The sequence below is a fragment of the Numenius arquata genome, chromosome 1, assembly GCF_964106895.1.
Source record: "Numenius arquata chromosome 1, bNumArq3.hap1.1, whole genome shotgun sequence".
Lineage (NCBI taxonomy): Eukaryota > Metazoa > Chordata > Aves > Charadriiformes > Scolopacidae > Numenius > Numenius arquata.
The window spans coordinates 55,617,169-55,630,200 of NC_133576.1; positions in this window are offsets into that span (position 1 = coordinate 55,617,169).

Below are 13,032 nucleotides of genomic sequence, written 5' to 3' on the forward strand. Positions count from 1 at the left end.
TACCTTTTCGACTCTTCTAATCTGAAAGACTTCAAGACTACTTTTTCCACAGGGAAAAAAAAAAAAAAAAAAAAAGAAGACATCCTTGTACTAAGCCTGCAGAGCTGCTGAGTGCAGTACACACGTGTTTTGAGTAGTTTTAGTCTGGGGTCAAAAAATAAAGGCGGAGAGTGTTGGTTTTAATGTTAACATCTATATTCTTCCCTTTCTATACAATTCTTTTTGATCCCTGAGGATCACACTCCACAGATTTTTGCTATCAGAAATGCTAATTTTAGCATCAGAGATCCTAAAATGAGATCCCTCTTCCTGGGGATGAATAATACGCTGAAGTGAAGATGGTATGGAAGTGTCATTAGTTCTCAGAATTAACTATCATAGAAATTTAGAAATGGACAACTCCAATATATCCAGTTACAGTAATGGGGATTGGCCACCAGTAAGGTTTCAGAGCTCAGAAGTTGTGTGATACTTCGCTGTCTTGGTTGCAGTAGAGTGAAAGTCTCTAGTCTTTTGAGAATTTTGAGTTTTAAGGACCATGTAGAAATGAAAATACTTTTTCCCCAATGTCTTACTCCTTTGCTTTCAAGGCTCTAGGTGAACGGTATTTGCCATGCCTCCTCTGTAATGTAATCTCTGTTTACAAGGCGTTATTTTTTATTCCCTGCCTCACCCTAGCTGTCTTTATCTAATCAGGTTTGTACGTTGCCTAAATACATGAATGCTGCCAGTAGGAACTTGATTCTGGTATCTACAGGGTCGTATTATCTTCTAAATAATTACCCATCCTCTCAGAGCAAGCCACTAGTATTTCAATTTTAGTTTAGCTTTAGTTTCATCTGTTATCAGCACCAGCAATGTCTGTCCACATAGAAAGGTTAGAGACTGACCCAGGAGCAATGGACTGGATGGAATTTCCAGTGTATCGAGTTCTACCTATCTGCTAGTAGAGGCAAACAACCTGCATCTTCCTTTTTATAAACCAGCCCAATTCTATTTTGAAACTACATAGGTTCTGTCCTCTCTTATTTCCATTGCTTTAAACAACCAAAACTTTCTTGCTCTGATGGTTATAAACTATCCTAGCTTTCAATCCACATTTATTCATGGCCAATTTATTCTCATTCATTCCTGTGCCAGTATTGTTCTTTAGCCTAAGTGGCTCCCTCCCTTCCGGGTGTTTTACCTGTTTTGCATTCACTGAGAGTAACCATGACCTCTTTCAGCCTTTGCTTTTCTAAGTTGAGCAAGCTGTCTTCTCTAAAACGCTTTTCATTACCATCATCACTTCTCTGCACCTGTTCCTGTCTGAATTCCCTCTCCCTCAGTCACTGATGCTCAGAAGTGCATACAATACTCCAGATAAGGTTTTGGCAGAGTCACACACACCTGCATGAATATGTCTCATTTTTCCTAAAATTGCCTCAATTGACACATCTAAGCACTGCACTGCAATGAAGCTTCTCATTAGTGGCTCATAGACAGGTTCTGATCAGTTAATATACCCCAAAGCACTTTATGCCCTCCATCAGTCCCACCTGGTACTCCCACAACACTTTATCCAGGTTATTTCTTCAGGGAATGGTTTCATTCATATTTTAGCCACCTAAAGGACGGCCAGGGCCATCAACTTTAAAGTAGCTCTCTAAGGCAATTTAGGCAGATATGTTCCACTATGATTCATCCCATCTATCTCCAATAAATCTCTAGTACTAACGTGATGTCTAAAACCAAAGGTCACGCAGACTCTGGGGCACATGTGGGCCATATTCCCATGTAATTATCCAGCCCTTGCCTAGGACTTAGGGGCCATTTCTCTGTCTCATGTTAGCCACTTTAGTCCACTGCATCCCCAGTTCTCTCTGAGCTTACACCACCCCTGGCCAACCCAAACAACTGAAAACCAAAGCTCCCACACTGTCAATCAGACTCACTCACTCCATGTAAATACTGACCCCCTCAGCCTTGAATTACCCAACACTCAAGAGATACATGAGATAGGTTTTCACAGAAACTATTTAGACTAAGTTACTCCAGATATTAAGTTGTGATAGAAAAGGGTAACTGGAAGACAGCAATGGGGCTTGGAAGGGATATTAGGAAGAAAATAAGAATTAGACTACTGTTTACTTTCCTGGTCCTGGAACAAATGGATGGACAGACCTAGACCTGAGAGAGCTTAAAAGTTTGGTGAGCCACTCTGGGGAATCCCTGAGAGCACAGGCTATGGGACAGCTCAGGCTGTGGCTGCAGGTAGGGTAAGGGGAGCTGCTGAGGAGAACACTTTCTCTGAGATACCAACGAAGCAATAAATATACACTACCATGGCTTTTCTCACTTGGAAACTTTAGAGAGGAAAAGGTTTATAAGCATTTCTTTATGATCTGAGCACAGGCCTTTTCTTCCAGGATCATTTCTCAGACAGTTCCTTGAGTGTAGGCACAGGAAGGCCAAGCAGAGCTAGAGGAATGGTGGGGAAACGGCCTTTGATTACTCCTCTCTGCTCTTTCTCATTGTTTGAAATGAGCAAAGCCAGGACAGACATGGGACAAGCCCACGCTATCCATGGAAAATCTGTTGTCGCTATCTCGAAAGAAAATCACAGTTAGAAGTTAATTGACTGTTTTCCTGCATGAAAATCCCAGCCTTAGGAGCCCAGCAGTCATGTCTGATTTGACAAGGCAGGTGAACAAGATATCCATTCCAGGACCAGGAAGGCAGCCACTATGACTTTCTCTGAACCTACTTATCTGAGCAACTTTGTGGTTGTTGTAGTTTGCCCAGCTGGTGCTCCTCTGAGTTTTGCTCTCAGGCCCACTCACAGCTTCTGCCCTAACCACAACCCTCCTGCTCTTATCACTGCAAGTATTTGGGCACTCTGAAGCACTGAGAGTAATTTTTTAGTTTGTTTGGTTTGGAGGTTGGGGGTTTTTTTTAACATTTCAGCCCAAGGAGTGAAGGTTCACCATCACACGGCTAACTGCCCACCATTGTCAGCCAGCATACAGAGGCTTTCCATACAATACTCTGAAAGATGCACCATATTTAGGTGCAGCCACCTCTCTGCTTCTTCCTGTGAGGATCAGCTCTCACCTGATTTGGTGGGACCCTTCTTGCACCCCTCAGCTTTGAGGATGCAGTGAAGTCTGTCCAGACACCCAAGGCTGTCTCTAAGATGTGGTGGGCTGGAGGGCAGATGGGTATCTCCTGCCATGCCATCCAATGCCTGGCTGAGAGCAGAAAGGAGGGGCACTTTTGCTTTCTGGGAAAGAAGTGTTCAAAATCAGGGGCAGATTTGTGTGGCACCAAGCTGAAGGATTGCCACCAGGCCCTTAAAATGACTGGATAATTATTTCATACAACATTAACCTCATGCGAGAGAAGAGACTTCTGCCAGAAGAAGACTTCTCTCTTCCTCACATCTGCATTCCCCTAGTGACAGGGAATTTAGGATGGGGAGAAAGGTCTCTGTGTGTGTAAGTAGCAGCCCGAGTCACAGGCCCTGCTATTGGCTCCCCAGGGGTTTGGGAAGCTTGATAGGGGCTTGCCCACAAGTAACACAATCATTTGTTGTCCCACTTGAGAAAGTACTGTCTGAGTGCAGAAATCCTCCTCCAGATACAACGCTAATCTTGATTTCAAATGCCTAACGTCTTTCTTCACATTTTCAAGTTCATCTTCAGGCAGTGACCCAATATAAAACCACACATAAGCTACACGTATCCATCTTTCTATTGTTCACAGGCTTTAAAGACCATTGAAAATTAACAATTGTTGTGGTTTCGGCCGAATTTACCAAATCCGGACTGACAGATGGCCCTTTCCCCCCGCCCCCCCAAAAGAGAGAGAGAGGAGAGAAAGAGATAAGGAGATTCAGAAGTTTAGAATGAACTAAACTACTTTAACGAAGAATTAATATTAAAATAAAAATAAAGAAGAAAATAATGAAATAGATACAATATATACAAAACCATATCAAGCTCCCAGGATGACAGTCACGTCACCGGCAGGCACTGGGGAAGTCCCAGACTGGACTCAGTGATAGATGGGAACTGGATTCCAGCTCTGGAGTCAGGAACATACGGATCAGGATCAAAGGCAGATGGACAGACAGAGTCCTCTTCGGACGTCGGCCATCGCAGGAAGAGAGGCTGACCCTTTGATCCCTCAGCTTTTATACTGAGCATGGGGCAGATGGGATGGAATACCCCAGTTGGTCAGGTTTGGGTCACCTGTCCTGTCCGCTCCTCCCCACTGATGTGACCCCTCTACTTTTTTTCCGTTTCCGACCCTCTAACGGGACAAATAACGAAATGGGCTGACCTTGGTTGTTATAGCAATAAGTATAAGCAAGGGTATCTCTGCATACCATTCCTTGGCATGGAGCACAAACATTGGTCTTATCATTCTGAGAATGAGCAGTTTTCTCCACAATATGCCGTTAACTTCAGAGAGTTAGAAGAGGCCTAGCTAGGATGTAAAGTTACAGAACAGAAAATTGGTTCAGCTTTACTTCAAACCGGGACAACAGTGCATATCTCAATATAACAAAATTTTCAGTAATTGCCACATCCTACTTTACAATTTTCAGACATCAAAATGTGCTGCAGATGTGCTAGAAAAACAAATACTTCCAAACCTTAATAAACCCTACCTCTCCATCCTAGAGAAAGTTTTTTGAAAGTATGTTTTCTCGATGTCTCTGAAAAAAGGGTATTAGATATGTTTTACCAAACAATACAAACTCATAAAGCTGGGATAGCTCTGTATTTTTCATTCTGTCATAGTCCATGCATCCACCTGGCACTTATTACATCATAAGCGCTATAATAAGCATGTCGATGCATGCATCTATTTAATTTTGGCAAGTCCTTGATTGCAGCCTTTTGTACGGAGGCAGTTCCTGGTGCTTAAGAATCGCAGCTAGGAATTGTGATAGACAGTAAATCTAACTGATTTTGAATCGGGAACAATAGCTGTAATGAAGATTTGCATTTTTAAAGGCATGTAATTAACACCAGTGTCAGCTTCTTCCTCCAGCTAAAAAGTCAAGCTGAACTACCTTTTGCTGAACTTGGGTTGGGCTTTGTATTTCTTTTGCTTTGCTGACAAGTATAAAGCATGCAGATCAGCTGCTGCCCAGGTACTATTTTGAATATTGCTCATACAAATGGTTAACACATGAGAGAGAAGCAGGAGGACAAATCAGTAGACGTGCCAAGAAGCAATGGATGAAACAAATATATAGCTTATTTCAGAGCCTGATATGAGACATTACCACTAGAAAACTTGGGCTTTACTCTGTTTTGTAAGGCAAAATTACACAGTGCATAAGACAAAAATTTTCCTTCCATAGTTTCTTCTTTTTGGTGTGTTTTGTATGCACGTTTAGCTAATGCACACTGTATCAAATATAGAAATGGCTCAGGTGTCCTTTATGCTCCTCCAGCCTCTAGATGTAGAAATCATCCCTGTGAAGGCATGACACTCAATTCAGTTATTACAATTTTTTAAACATCACCAAATACAAAATAGAACAACATTATGGCAGACAAAGTACTAATGCCTGTGGTTTTGAACAACATAAAAACCATCTATCCATCAAGAAGGCTGAGTTCCTAATTCTTTTAATGTTGTTTACTTATTATTTCTATCATTTTTTCTTTTCCATATAGTGTTTCTTTAGCTGAAATCTCCTTCAACTTGTTTAGCAAGCTCAGTAACTGCCAGTAGTAACAGTGAAGAATGATTTACTTGAGCTTTCTCTGGGCCAGATCCTGAGGTTTCTATTTAAAGTTTATTTGGTTCTTCATCAGAAAAAACTTCCATGAGCTTTCAATTGCCTTTGCTTTTCGAAAGCCACAAGTATAAGCAGTTTTATAGGATGCAGAGCAGTTTATGTGAAGAGTTCACCAAACTGTATGCAGCATTAAAAAGCAAGGCTAATCATTAACCTTTTAGATGCCACTGTGGGATGGAAGATGAAGTCCCTCCTAGTCTTGTTTATGACACAGAGACCTTGAAGCATAGAAATTTTGGTCCTCTTATCTAAGATAGTCTTGCAAACTTTCCTCATCCTGCATTCATTCTATCCTGAATCTAGGAGGATTCCTAAAACAGGATTAAATTAGACTACCATAGTCTGCAGCATTAGGATGACAGTCTTCTCCACAGCAACCCAAAAAACCTACAGAGCCAGCACCTGATTCTGAGTACAGAGACAATGTCTTTTAAATGCAAGGTTTCATACCAGAAAGCTGTTTTGACAGCTCCCAAGTTGAAGGATGCTGTGCAGCAATCCTCTATGTCTAGTTGAACTTTGCCATTTTAAAATAAAAGTTTAAAAGTTAGATTGAGTTTTATTCCTGTAGGCATTTATTTGAGTTATGCCTATGGATTTGATGGGAAAAGAATTGCATTTGTTCTTTTAATGTACTAGTACATTATTTTCCCATGTACCTCCTATTTAAATGAAATGTTGCCATTAGTTTTCACAGTTTGTTTATAAGAAGATACATTCTCCAATTGAAATTAATCCCTGGGGGAAAAGTTAGAAAAGAGTATTATTGATGTTGCTGTGACATCAATTTCTAGAATTCCTTGGTTTTTCGCACAGAAACACACAGTTCTATCATTAAAATATGTGCACATGATTAAAAGTGTGACAAATAAAAAATGATTCATTGAGTCCATGAGAATTTAGAAATATGTCAGCATGTTTTTCTCCTGCATCCTAACAAAAGGGTAAAAAAACAGCAAGTAGCTCCAAACCTAAACTCTAGAAGTAGGAACTAAAAACAAACAAGCTAAAGGCAGAAGATAAGATTAGATCTGATATTAAATAACTTCTAAGGATTACAGAATAAATTGAAACTAAGGCAACGCTACTTAAACATCCTGAGGAAAACCACACGTCTGAAACAATCTGTATCTTTTTTCTTATTATTATTTCTTGTGAGTGTTCTTCCTTGATCTAAATATTTAGAGCCATTTGTTGCATTCAAATATGTTTTATCTTTTGATGATGGACACAACTCCACTTTGCTTAGGTGAGTCAGTGGCAGTCAAAGGTTTAAATCCCCAAAAGATGCAAAGTGGTTAAAAAAGCTAGAGCGCCTCTCATCTTCTGCCAGCAGAGGATCTGGCCCCTGGGTACTTAAACACAGAAGGAGAGCCCAAAAAAGTATGCTGTCACAAAAAGTATCTATTTGCTGCTACTTTGATGGTCCAAACTAAATGGCAACCTTTTTTTTTTATTATTATTATTATTATTATTTACAATTTTTTTTTAAAATATATCATGTAGACATCAAAAATATTCTTTGTGGGCAAGAGAAGTTCTGCCCAGCTTCACAGGCACACAGAAAACAAAGGTTAATGAAATGGACAAAAGTGGGTACATTTGCACAATGATTTTCCACAAGACTTCCTCACTTCAGCTTGCAGAGACATTAGGGGGCAGGCCAAGAAAGAAAAATAAAAGCATCTGAACAATGGATCTGCAGCCAAACCATCTTCTGCTGACACCACCAGTACTGCGTCAGCTGCTGAGGCTGAGGTTAAGGTGACAACTCAACCACCCCAGACAACCAACAGCTAGATGTATTTCAGACTCTTCATTTCCTTTTTTCTTCATGAATAGGAGTACCTGTACCAGCTATCAAGCAGGTGGATATTTAAAGCCCCAAAGTCACGGCCAAATAGATGAAATAAACATAAATACTTTACTTCAGACCTAACAAGTGAGTCAGCAGTCAGATTCTATTTCCCCTGCTGAAGTCAGAAAACAAATTAAGCTGACAGCGTGCCTCTAATGGTGATGACATCACTGAGAGTGGAATTATTTTCAGTCTCCACAGCACTGGTAAAGGAGAAGCATAAAAGAGAGAAAAGGAACCTTAACTTGTTCTCATGCCTACTCCTAATATATTTGCTTTGCACCCACTCACTCAAATTAGGTATTTTTTGTGATTGTCATTCCATGCTTAAAAGTATATATGCATTTTTCAAAGGCTTGTAACTGAATAAAACTTTTTCCTTTCTTTCTTTAGGGAGTACAAATATCTACGGTTTATAGTAATTTTAGCCTCGTATTAAGTGGGAACAAGTCCTCCAAATACTTTAGAATTGCATCTAAATAAAACAGGGAAGAGTTTAAACCATTTGCCAAAATGTTCAAAAGTGACCTTATATGGAGTCCATCAGTCCTTAGATGCACGACCTGTGAGCCCCAGAGGACAGTATAGAATGTGTCTCTACATCTGTAAAAATATCTCTCTCTCAAGTGCACTCCTTACTTTTAAAGTGGAGGTGGAAAAGCTTCTGCTTTTTGACGGTACAAAACCTGTGCTTTGAAGAGTTTTCTAACTTGGAAAAAATACACTTTCTGGGGCAGTGGCTGAGAGACACTATTAAGGTGGATACAAGAAGACTCAAGGGGATTTGGAGAAGAGGAGGGCTTTCTATGTGAGAAGCCTGAAGCACAAAGTGACATAAAATATGCATGAGTCTGAGAAGCAGCAGGAAAGGAGATGCAGAATGATACGGAACCATGAACAAGGTAAAGGATAAAATGGGAGAAGTGAAATAAGCCAGGACAGAGTTCTGCTGAGCCACGAAGCTAAACCTGAGTAAGAAGCAGAAAGAAGTGAAGGTGTAGAAATGTCAAGAGAGATGGGGGCAGTCTGGTTTTGTCGGTGAGTGACAAGACGCAAGGTGATGAGAACGTTGCAGCAACGGGACTGCAACTCCTGGCAGTGGCAACAGAGAGGAAATGCTGAATTGCAAATATGCAGCTCCTGAAGGCACATGATTTAATGAGAAGCTGATGACTTGACAAGGAGGATTAGAGAGGTTTCTTCTACAGCAAGCGGGAAGTTAGTAAGAGAAAGGGCTTAGGTGTGAAAAGGGGAAGCAAAGGTTTGGATGCACCACATGCAATGCGGAGGTAGTTAAAAATACAGATGACAGAGCAGGAAAGAGGAGATGTGGTAAGTGAGGAAATAGATGTACATGAGGTGGGTGAGCACCTCAGATCTGCTCAATGTATTGCAGGGAGAGCAGGTGACCTGCTTCTTCGGCCAAGTGCCAGCTTGGAGATGTGTAAGAAGGATGAAGAATACCCTGAAAGAAATACAAGAACAAAGTTAAGAGAACCACGTCTGTCTTCAGAAGATAAAACAGAGAAGAAACAACTTACAGAGGATTAAGAAGACTGAGAAAAGGCAGTCAAGAGCTGGCTGGAAGGAAATTAGTGACAGATTTCCTGCTTGTCTCCAAGGAAAAATAAACGCAGTGTGGAATGTAACCCTTTAAACAAGAGTATTGATGTGTCAGTAATGTAAAAGGGGTTTCTGTGGACTAAAGTGGACAAATTTTGTCATATAGATGGGTGGTGTTTTAGGGAGCTCATACAGGATCTCTTTGTCCTGAGAAACTATTAAACAAAAAAAAAAAAAAAAAAAATCTGTAGCAATGAAATTAATAATTAAAGAATCCTTGCAACAGACCAATTCAGCACTCTCTGGAGATGGCCATCTTATTGCAATTTACACTCTCTCTTAACCAACGTCATTAGTAGTGGTTCTAGAAAGCACAAAGGAATGAGACACTGAAATACTGCAGGAACACTGTCAACACTGATCAAAGCCCTCATCGTAGCTTTTGTTCAACTAGGGCAAGCAGCTCATTTGTGCGCAGCAGAGGAGCATTCATTCTGGTGAAGCAGGCAAAATAACGTCATTCCTTCCTGAAAATTGTGATTTTTAAAATAGCTCCTTTGAAGTCAGACAAAGTTTCAGTTTTGCTGAAAGTGAATCAGTAGAAGAGGACTATAATCCCGACAACTCATTTAATCCTTTCTACTGTCTGTGGTGATGTAATACCAAAGACTCTATTAACTTGTAGGCCCACTCATGAGCTGAAAATTTGCTTCTTACTGCAAACATTTAGCTGAAGCCATTGGAAATTTTATCTGGTTGTAATGGATTTAATGAGACAATGAATGGTTGGTTGTTTCCTCAATCTTGTATCAAGTGACTCTAAAAAAGAAAATATTGGCAGATTTCTACAATTGCTTAGAGCACCTCTATGGCTTATCACTGTTAACACATCAGCTTTTCCATTTTCCTGTGATTTACTAAATATTAACACAAAAATTCTTATATAGGATTAACTGGCTATTCATTTCCAAGATGTAACTGCTCCTTATATGCTCTTTAGAACTGTTTTGCTTTTTTCTCCTCCTTGCTTACGGAGCCATCTCCTATTCACAGCCTCCCCTTTCTGTTTCCTCCTCCATCTCATACTGCGTGGTGAAGAAACAAGGTGAGTCAACCATCAGTGCAAGTTCCTTTTTCACAGAAGTCACATATCAACAATATATAGGAGTGTGAATCCATCTGACATGAATTACAAGCGGTCCAGGGCTCATGGGAGGAATCCCCCAGCTGCACTGAACAGCAGACATCATACAGGGAGATGGGGAAAATACTACATACATGGAGCCCGTTGTACAACATGCACAATTATGGTCCCTTGTGATTTACATTTGATGATGCAACAAGCTTTACTGATCACTGGAGAACATCTATGGGAACGGTCACAAACCTGCCCCTCTCCCCTGAATGGCACTGCTTGGTTCTCAGCAAGGGAAAAGGCAAGGCACAAAAGTGAGATGCTGGTGGAAGAGCAAGTGAACTGCCTTCAGAGAACATACAGATCTTTCAAACCAGTAGAGGTAGCAAACTGTATTTTTAGGTCTCATCACTTCAACTGCAAGTATTTCAGAAAAGATCAGCAGACTGCTGGGAGTGAGGATCAGGTGTTGTCAAGCAGGATAAAGGACAGCTGTTAGCTCAGTCAGGAGAATCCTGTTGAGTGTAATTAAGGGTCAGGAAAGAGAAAGCAAAGCTTTCTAGATTTAAAAGGGATTCTTGGCTAAGACACACTTGATAATCTATAAAGTAAGATTGTTAGAGTGGGTGATTCAGTGGATAGCTTTCAAAGAGACCAAGGGATGGGGCAGGATATTGAAACTATTTAATTGGGAGAGCATAAAATCAGGAAATTGAGGTAGTAAGGCTAGACCCGCCCCCCAAACTAGATAAACTGGGCTTTGCTTGTCAGTAGACTCTTTAAATCTGACCTAATTTGATAACAATAATGGAAAGGCACATGACCCTTAAAATCCTAGGTCTGGGGGAGGAAACAGGTAGGGTACAATTGCTGTAGCCTCCTCTAGCTGTTTTATAGCAGTCACCTGTGAAGCTGACAAGTTTATTATTGCTATACTATCTTGTATAATGTAATATTCTACCTCTATCACCTTTATACCTTTTTTTTTCTTTTTTTTTTTTTTTTTTGTGAACTGCTAGCTTGTATCATATTTAACCCAGGAGAACCCCAACCCTTGGAAATGATCTTTGTTCATACTCTACTGTTTCCTTTTTGTCTCAAAATATCGCAATCTGAAATTCTGATCTGCTTCTCAATGTTCCACCGTAACAGGGTGACAACTTGTATTCAGTATTTGATAGCAGGTTTTCATGTAAGATTTCAAAGCTCAGAAAAAGGTTTCTTGTACTCTGCGGTGAACAGGATAAGCTTTGTCATTCAGAAGATAAATCTGAGCTATCTGTATGCACAGAAACACTAAAATGAGAACATATGTTGGAGACAGGTATGCTGTAATGAGACCATATTTTATTGAATTCCAGATTTCCACTCAGGATGTAGAAACCACAGGCACAATATTTCCTGCTAGTATAAGTGACCACAGATAAAACTCAGAGCAGTAATGCCATTGAGCCTGATCCATTATGCTTTACTCTTTAAGTGCAATTTTATGTAAACATACATCCATCCAGAAAGGCTAGTTTTAAGTGGCGAGTCAGACACCATATCTCTAATATACGTAGGATTTAGAAGTATTCTTATTGTCATTATCGTGTCTTCTACTACACTTGCAGGATCAGAACTTCAAAGAAGAGCCTGCCAGAGGAAATTGTAGGAAATGTTTGCATTCCTGTATGATTCCATCATCCAGGGGCCTGTAATGGTGAAAGCACCCTTCAGCAGATGTTTTTTGAAAGGTCAGGTTAAGTCTTAACACACAGTAGACATTCATTTCAGTTCTTCCCTTTTTAATTATTGATTATAACTCCCTTTAACCCTGGTTCATACAGCAAATCCTTCTGGTGTCTCTGCTATGACAACTCACACCAGCTGGAAACTTCTTGCAGCGCTTTGCCTCTCTCCCCCCTGGTCTTTGTCAACTTTCCAAACATCAATGAAACCATCCTTTCAATTTCCCAATGAGGTTAAGGAGATGTTCTTTATATTTGCAACTAAAGCACGGAGCAACCAGTTCTAATTAGCACTAAGGCTTTCTTAGCCTATTTTGGCAGGATGTATTTACACTTCTCCAATCAAGGCCTCTTCACACTTTTGAAAACATCATTAAGAAAGACTAAGTCTCCTTAGTTGAATCTCATCTATATTAAGTGACTTACTAAATTACACAATTGTCCTTTGTGATCTGCTAGGAATTGAATCCAGGTGTCTTGAGAATAAGAGACTCTCTGCAACTACTAGCTATACAAATAAGTTATATTGATTTTTTTTTAACTCCTTGGAGGTTTTTCCCATATAAATTTGGACAGTAACTTCTGTGTATTTTCCCGTGCATTAAATTCAAATTATACACCTCAGTGCTATGGCTGTACTACTTGAAACTGAATTTCACCCTTTTGGAATGCATTTACTTTTTCATATTCTATTCATTTTAATCCAGAAGATACTGCACTATAATTCACACCCAAAACACAACTATACCTTCTAGATGAATGTCGGACTGTGGTTTTTATTGCGATAAATAGTTAGCTTTGGTTTATTTCCCCCTTTTATTTGTATTTTAAAAATGCAAGTTCAAGTTCCCAAATATTATTCTGATAGTAACATTAGCAAACTAATCCTGTTTCATACTTGTTAATTCACTTTTTTACTAACTCTGCCACGAATTCTACCTTAATT